Source organism: Vulpes vulpes, chromosome 8 (assembly GCF_048418805.1).
Source record: "Vulpes vulpes isolate BD-2025 chromosome 8, VulVul3, whole genome shotgun sequence".
NCBI classification, from domain to species: domain Eukaryota; kingdom Metazoa; phylum Chordata; class Mammalia; order Carnivora; family Canidae; genus Vulpes; species Vulpes vulpes.
Window position 1 is genome coordinate 25237590 of NC_132787.1, and position 7720 is coordinate 25245309.

The following is a 7720-nucleotide window of genomic DNA, read 5'->3' on the forward strand; positions in this document are numbered from 1 at the left end:
TTTTTTGAGGTGACCAACCTCAGGGGTCTCTGTGATTTAACAATGTGAAGAACCACTTTTGTGTCTTTGTTGGGAGGTAGTTGGCTGGGGACTGTTCCCTAGAGAAAGAAACATGATACAAACATCCTTAGTGCTAAGTGTAGGCGCCCCCAGGATACTTGAAGGAGCTGAAGGAGAAAGAGGAATTGGGAAAAGGGAAATGGGTTCAGAGGGAATAGTATGAAGGGTGCCTCATGTTCCCCGCTCCCCCTCTCTTTGGCACGTTCCTTCTTTGTATTCTCCGTGTCCTGATGATTACAGAATTCTCGTTCCCTTCATGTTACATCTACTGAGTTCCCCCCATATCAGGGTCTGTACCAGGTCCTCTCCTGGATTCCTGTGTTGAACCTGCCTTGCACAGAGTGGAGTCAGTCCCTTCTTCCATTATGGTATGTTAGGACCACCACTTCCTGTCAGGCTACTTTCAATGCATTTATTTTCCCCTTTCATCCTTATCTCTATTCTCATTTATCCTCCTGGAGGCAATTGCTTTAGTGTATTTAACAAATGCTCTTCCAGTCCACATTCTATATATGTTTTAGATACATTCACCCATTCAACAACTACGGTGCACAAGCGTGTGTGCATTCTTAATTCCATTAAGGTTGTGCTTCTGGATGGTCCCCCAGTGGCATTCCTACCAGCAGTGTGTGATATATACACACTGCTGGTTTATATCTTCTTACTGAATTCTCATGTTGATCCAGTGAGGGGAGTCAAGTCAATGGATGAGGAGCCTAAGGCTTAGAGAGATTAATCAAATTACCCAAGTTCATATAGTCACGATCCAGGATTTCTGTTATATGTTCATTGTTCTTACCGTCATAGTACCCAGTACTCCTTGTTCCAGATGGGCAAAGATATTATTATTACTGTTATTATTAATTATTATTATTGTATTGAATCTTGCATTTCTCCACACCTGGCCTAATGTAGTAAGCCTAGGACTCCCCCATGTGTTATCACTAGTATGTATGAGGGTGTCTAATTAGAGCCCTTAACATTTGAAGGTGAATCATATGGAATAAAACTGTTTTCACTCTCTTTGAGGGCTAGCTGACAAGCTGGAGTTTTAGTGGATGGTTTTGAGTCTGCACATTTACACAGACTGATAGATTTTCAAAATTTGATTACTTTGACCGGGTTTCAATATTAAATACTAGGTAATCATATTAAGTCCTGATTGTTTTCTAGGCACTGAGGTAAGTACTTACAGGCATCATTTCAGTTACTCCTCACCACTGTCTTGTGAGTATTCACTTTTACTTCCATTTGACTGCTGTGGAAGCTAAAGCTCTAAGAGGTGAACTAATCTGACCAGAGTCACTCAGGTATGACGTTGAGGTGAGATTTCAACCTGAACAGTCTACCTGCAGAACCTTACTCATAGCTATTCAACTATGCTGCCTCCTGTGAAGGAAGTTTTCAGAATCCATTCCTCTTGAACTTGAGGATGATTTCTTGTGAATTGGGGTGGTTTAGAGCAGCCATGGGAAGTAAGGGCTAGTGGACAAGAATCTCCAGAGGGAGAAGATGGAGGTTTGAAAATGTCCCCAGGTGTCTTCATTATGCCTGCCTCTGTTCCCTGAAGTGAGAACCTCTGCTTTAGGACATCCTACCTGGATTATAGTGCCTGAGCCTATGCCTTCCAAAAAGTAGGGATTTGCAAACTGGGCATGGGTATCAGTTGTCTATAATCCAAAGCAGCCCTATATTTTAAAACAAGTGTCCTCAAAGGCAAACAATTGTTTACCACTTAGGTGTGGTTTATACCTGCCATGAATGATATGCAGTCAAAGTTTCATCACAGTTGTTTTCCCCTTCTCACTATCCATTTTGCTCACCTTCCACAAGGAAGGTAATACCATGTTTATCTTTCCCTGATCTATATTTATCAAGGTTGCTTGACTACAAAATAGGTATATTAATATCCAGTATATAGGAATTCTGGATAATGGCTTCTTGCAGGTTCTCTTCTCAGTGTGGTCATTTGTTCAAGAAATATTTATTGAACACCTAACCCACAGTTTGATGGAGGAGACTGGCAGCTGACCTGGAATTTGGATATATTAGGATCAATGGCACAGAGGCGAAGCCTGGTGCTGTGAGAGCACATAAGAAGGGCAGCATAAGGGTCAGTGGAGGCTTCCTGGGGAAGTAACTGCTGACCTGGGAACTGAAAGAGAAGTGAGAGTTAGCTAAGTGAAGGGGCCAAGAGGGCATTAGAGGGCAGGGAACAGGGCAAATGTTGAATTTCTCAGCTGGAGCTGGAACTCGGCAGGGAATAAGGACAGGTCAGATGATGAAGAAAGGAAAGACTAGGAAGAAAGGGTGGTAGGAACCATATAGGGCATGTGAAGCCTGGTTGTGGGTTAGGGACACTTTAAATAGTGTGGAAAGAATCCATAAGTTAAGAACTGAGCCTCCTTATCTGTCTCACGTGCTTGTTGTTTAGTGATAAGAGCTTTAAGATTGATACACCAATATTTGTATTTTAAACTCTGATGATAGGGATCCCTGGGTGGCTTAGCGGTTTAGTGCCTGCCTTTGGCCCAGGGCGCGATCCTGGAGACCCGGGATCGAATCCCATGTCGGGCTCCGGGTGCATGGAGCCTGCTTCTCCCTCTGCCTATGTCTCTGCCTCTCTCTCTCTCTCTCTCTCTCTCTCTCTATCATAAATAAAAAAATAAATAAATAGTTAAATAAATAAATAAACTCTGATGATATATAAAAAGTGGGTCTGTAATTTCATCATGGCCCTCTAGTCCATGAATTAATGTGTCATAACCGATGCTCAAGCACAGCACACACTTTTCACAGCATGTGATACAAGCTCTGTTGTGTCTTAATTAGTATGTGAAGCTATATGACTTATGAGATCAAATGGATTATGTCACACGGTCTGTAAAAAAGGAGGATTTTGGGGTGCTTGGGTGACTCAGTTGAGAGTGGAGTCTTGATACTGGTTCTGGTATTGATTTGTTGTGAATTTGGGCCGTGTGTTGGGCTCCATGCTGGGCATTGAGTCCTCTGAAAAATACTTTTTTTTTTAAAGCAGAATGTTGTATGGTCTGTGGTACTTTTTCTCGGGGGGAAAGCAGGATTGATTTTTTTATGATGTCTTTTGTTGTCAGTTCCTGTGATTCTTGGCCTGCATCATGTTACACGTGACTTTTGAGTTTCATTTGGTTGGTTGAACACCAATGTTCAGTATACACTTATTGTTTCCCTAGGCGTTATGGAAGGATAACAGATACCAGAAGAAATATGAAGCAGCAACCGTGAAGCTTGAGCAACCCAACCTTTGCAGCCCTAACCTGGCTTAATTCAGCCTCACTGAACCAGATCTAACACTCTTGGCTCCCAGAGGATGCTACAACTCTCCGATCTTTAGAATCATCTTCAATTCCAGCTAGAATGCTGCGACAAGCACTTCGCAAGTTTGGTCAAAAGCTGCTACACAGACGTCCACTGGAAAAAGATGTATATGAGTTTAAATCTGGTAGAATCCTGAGCACTCTGGATTTAGTGGCCCTGGGTGTGGGCCGCACAGTGGGGGTTGGTGTGTATCTCCTGCTTGCTGAGGTGGCTAGTAGTCAAGCAGGACCGGCCACTGTGATATGCTTCTTGGTGGCTGGCCTAACCTCGTTATTGGCTGTGCTGTGCTATGCAGAGTTTAGCGCCCGGGTTCCGCATTCTGGTTCCGCATATCTCTATTGTTTTGTCACTGTAGGTGAACTCTGGGCATTCATCACCGGTTGGAACCTCATCCTCTCCTTTTTTATTGATGCAATCTTTATGATCCGGGCCTGGACCTTAATTTTTGACTATATGTATGGAAATCAGATCTCTGAGAGCATCTCAGAGCAAATTCCCCAAATCTTAGCAGATAATCTAGTCTCCTTTACTATGGTCCTTTGGTTTTTTCTCATAGAAATTCAATATCTGGGTCTTCATGGAACCTTCAGGGTTTTCAAACTTTTCACATTGGTGAAACTTTTGGTTCTCAGTTTTGTCATCATCTCTGGCTTCGTTAAGGGGGACCCACACAACTGGAAGCTCACAGAAGAAGACTACATAAAGGCTGGACTCAATAAGACCTCTAGCTTGGGCCCTCTGGGCTCTGGAGGATTCGTGCCTTTTGGCTTCCAGGGGATTCTTCGTGGAGCAGCTACTTGTTTCTATGCTTTTATAGGTTTCGCCATTATTGTTACCAGAGTCAAAGAATCGCACAAGCCTGAGCGTTCCATCCCCATGGGCATTGTTATTTCACTGCTCACCTGTGTCTTGGTGTATTTTGGCATCTCAGTAGCAATTACACTTATGGTGCCTTACTACCAGCTCCGACCTGGGAGCACCTTGCCTGAGGCATTTCTCCATATTGGCTGGGGCCCTGCCTACTATGTTGTAGCTGTTGCAATTTTCTTTAGTATTTTTGTCAACATGTATTGGAGTTTTACATATCCCATACGTGTCGTGATACGCATGATGGTAAATGATCGCCTCCTGTTCCCTGTGCTTACCACGGTCATCACTGGCACATACACCAAGTTAGTGTTCAGCATATTCATTTATGTTATTGCAGTAATCATATTATTATTCTTTGGATTTGCTGATCTCTTGGACCTCAGGTCAATTGCGACCCTGCTATCTTATTCCCTGGTAGCTTTTTGTGTTCTCATCATCAGGTATCAGCCTGAGAGGAGGAATAAAGAAAACGAAGCAGAGGAGCAAGAGGAGAATGAGGGAAATGAAGCAGAGGTGCAGGAGGAGAACCCACCTGCAGCAGAGACGCTAACTCTACAGGGACTATTTTTTCCAGGCAGCCCCACCCCCACTCCACTCTCTGGCCGGGTTGTCTATGTTTGCTCCTCACTGCTTGTTCTGCTGCTGATTGTTCTTTGCCTGGTGCTGGCCCAGTGGCCAGGTGTGCTTTCTGGAGACCCAGGGTGGATCACAGTAGTTGTGCTGCTCCTGGTGGTCATCACTGGGATCACTGGGATCATCTGGAGACAGCCACAGAGCTCCCATCTGCCTCATTTCAAGGTACCTGGTCTGCCTCTCCTCCCACTCCTGAGCATCTTTCTGAATGTTTGCCTTATGATGCAGATGACCGCTGGCACCTGGGTCCGATTTGGTGCCTGGATGCTGACTGGGTTTATTATCTATTTCGCCTATGGGATCCAGCACAGCCTTAAGTGACCAAACCATAAACCTTGAACTCAGCAGTGCCAGTACATTTTTGGTTTGACGTCATCACACCTGAATTCAGTCTGGTTCCCTACACAGTAATGGGGAGTACTCTTGAGCACATGGGAATCCAGGGCTCCTATGAGATATTGGTGTGAGAATACTAATAGAATTCCATATTTATGGTAGAGTGAGGATGAGACTTTGCTCTTTCTCCTCTTTTTTTTCCTTTCTACTTTTTAATTGTGTCTATACTGCTTACTGACATTTACATAATTAGTATTAAAAGAAGCTTGAAGGCATTTTCCTCTTCTTTGGTTAAATATCCACTAGTGAAGGATGTAGCTAACTGTCTCAGTCAGTATAGCATGATTCCTGATCTTAGTCTGGTGAGTATGATCTCCACAGTGGCTGTAGTAATTAAGAAAATATCCAGTAGCAGGATTACCAGATCGCATGGTAGTTCTTTTTAAAAATTTTTGAGGTAATTCCATACTTTTTTCCATAATGCCTGCACCATTAGCATTCCCACTAACAGTGCATGAGGGTTCATTTTTCTCCGTATCTTCACCAACACTTGCTTTTCTTCTATTTTTGATTTTAGATAGTGATATCTGATTGCAGTTTTAATTTGTATTTCCTTGATGATTAGTGAGACAAAGCATCCTTTCATGTGTCCATTTGCCATCAGTATGTATGTCTGTTTAGAAAAATATTTAGGTCCTCTGCCTTTTTTTAATTTGGATTATTTTTTTTTGGTATTGCACTGTATAAGTTCTTTATGTATTTTGAGTGTCAACCCCTTATTGATATATCACTTGTGAGTATATTCTCCCAATCAGTAGGTTGCCTCTTTTTGTTGTTGATGGTTTCATTTTCTGTTGGGAAGAATTTTAGTTACATGATTTTGAAAAGATATATGCACCCTATGTTTATTGCAGCATTATTTATAATAGGCAGGATATAGAAGCAACCCTTGTTTCCCCTGATAGCTGAATCGATGAAGAAGATGTGATATATATATCACGTGAGGAAAACAAATGCCACATGTATGTTTTCACTGTTATATAGAATTTAAGAAATTAAAACAAAATTAAAAAGAAAAAAGAGAGAATCAAAAAACCTACCCCAGACTCCTAGAGGGCCAAATTGATAGTTGCCAAAGGGAAGATGGGTAGCGGAATGAGTGATTTAAATAAAGGGGACTAAGAGAACACTTATCTTGATGAGCACTGAGAAATATATGGAATTATTGAATTCTTGTATTGTACACGTGAGAGTAATATAAGAACACTGTATGCTCATTATATTCAGTAAAAATAAATAAAAGAAACTAGAAAAAGACCAAAAAAAGATGACATATGGCCCCTGCACTTAAGCTGATATTCTAATACAAGGTGTAAAGCAAAGCTGTAACACAAAGTAGAAAGTGTTGTCATAAGTAATATACAAATAAAGTATTTTGGGAATTCAGAGTAGAAGATGATCATTTGTGGCTGGCACAGTGGTGAGGGTTAGTTGGTGAAATTAGAGAAGACTTTGTACGGGAATGGACTTTTAGTTGGCTGTCTTCAGGGATAGGATTTACCACATATGGGCGGCAGGGAGAAGCTGTAGGCAGTGGGAATACCAGGAGGAAAAGCAGAGGAAAACAAAACTGTTCAGAGCACTGAGCAGGCTGTGTAGCCTGAGTCCTGGCTGTGTGAGGGGGCAACAGAGCCATGCACAGGTGGATTGCAGCCAGAGCTTTACTCTGAAGCACAAAGCACTTTGGCCTTGAACCCATTACCCATGCTGAGAACCCCTTTGTTGGTACTTAGGGACATCTGCATTCTTGGACTTTGAAGTTTTTCTACTGCAACAGTAGAAACCTGCTTTGGTCCACCTACTCAGAAAGCACACAGCTGAGAGCCATGTGCCCTGGGTCATGGTCTTGTTTCTATCACTAACTACCAATGTGAACTTGAACAAATGCTCATCCCTCTGCTTGTTTATCTGTAACAGGAGAGATCAGGACTGATAGTTTCTCAAGTGTGTTTACTTAAAGAATTCTAGGATTTCCTCTGGCCCTTCTGTAATTCTCTTAACTAGGTCTCTTTACTGAACATAATCTGTACCCTCTTCCTGCCCACTTTTCACCACAACCCATTGTTGGAGCTGTAGAGGTCCAATAAATAACATGCCATTCCCCCCACCCCTGCCCCATGTTTGGAATCTATTGATAATCATGACACAGAGACAGACGATTGAATCATCAGCTGTAGATGTGCAGCTTATTGCCTTGCTAATCCCGTATCACTAGATTAGACAGACTTACTCCTCATCACAAATACTGCTGAGTATCCCTCACTTTCCATCACGAGTCCGCTTTAGTTTTTCTCCTGTATGAGCAGGTTGGATTACATGTGTCCAGTGGTCAGGTTTGTTCTGGACAAAATAAGAGAGCTAACACTGAGTATGCTGCATGTTATGTCTTCATTAATCAAGGTCA

General features: G+C 42.4%; 1 pseudogene; it reads left to right on the plus strand.

The window, feature by feature from the left end:
* Positions 1-3456: 3456 nt before the first annotated feature.
* On the plus strand, positions 3457-5259 carry LOC112917469 (cationic amino acid transporter 3 pseudogene; annotated as a pseudogene).
* The last annotated feature ends 2461 nt before the right edge of the window (positions 5260-7720 follow it).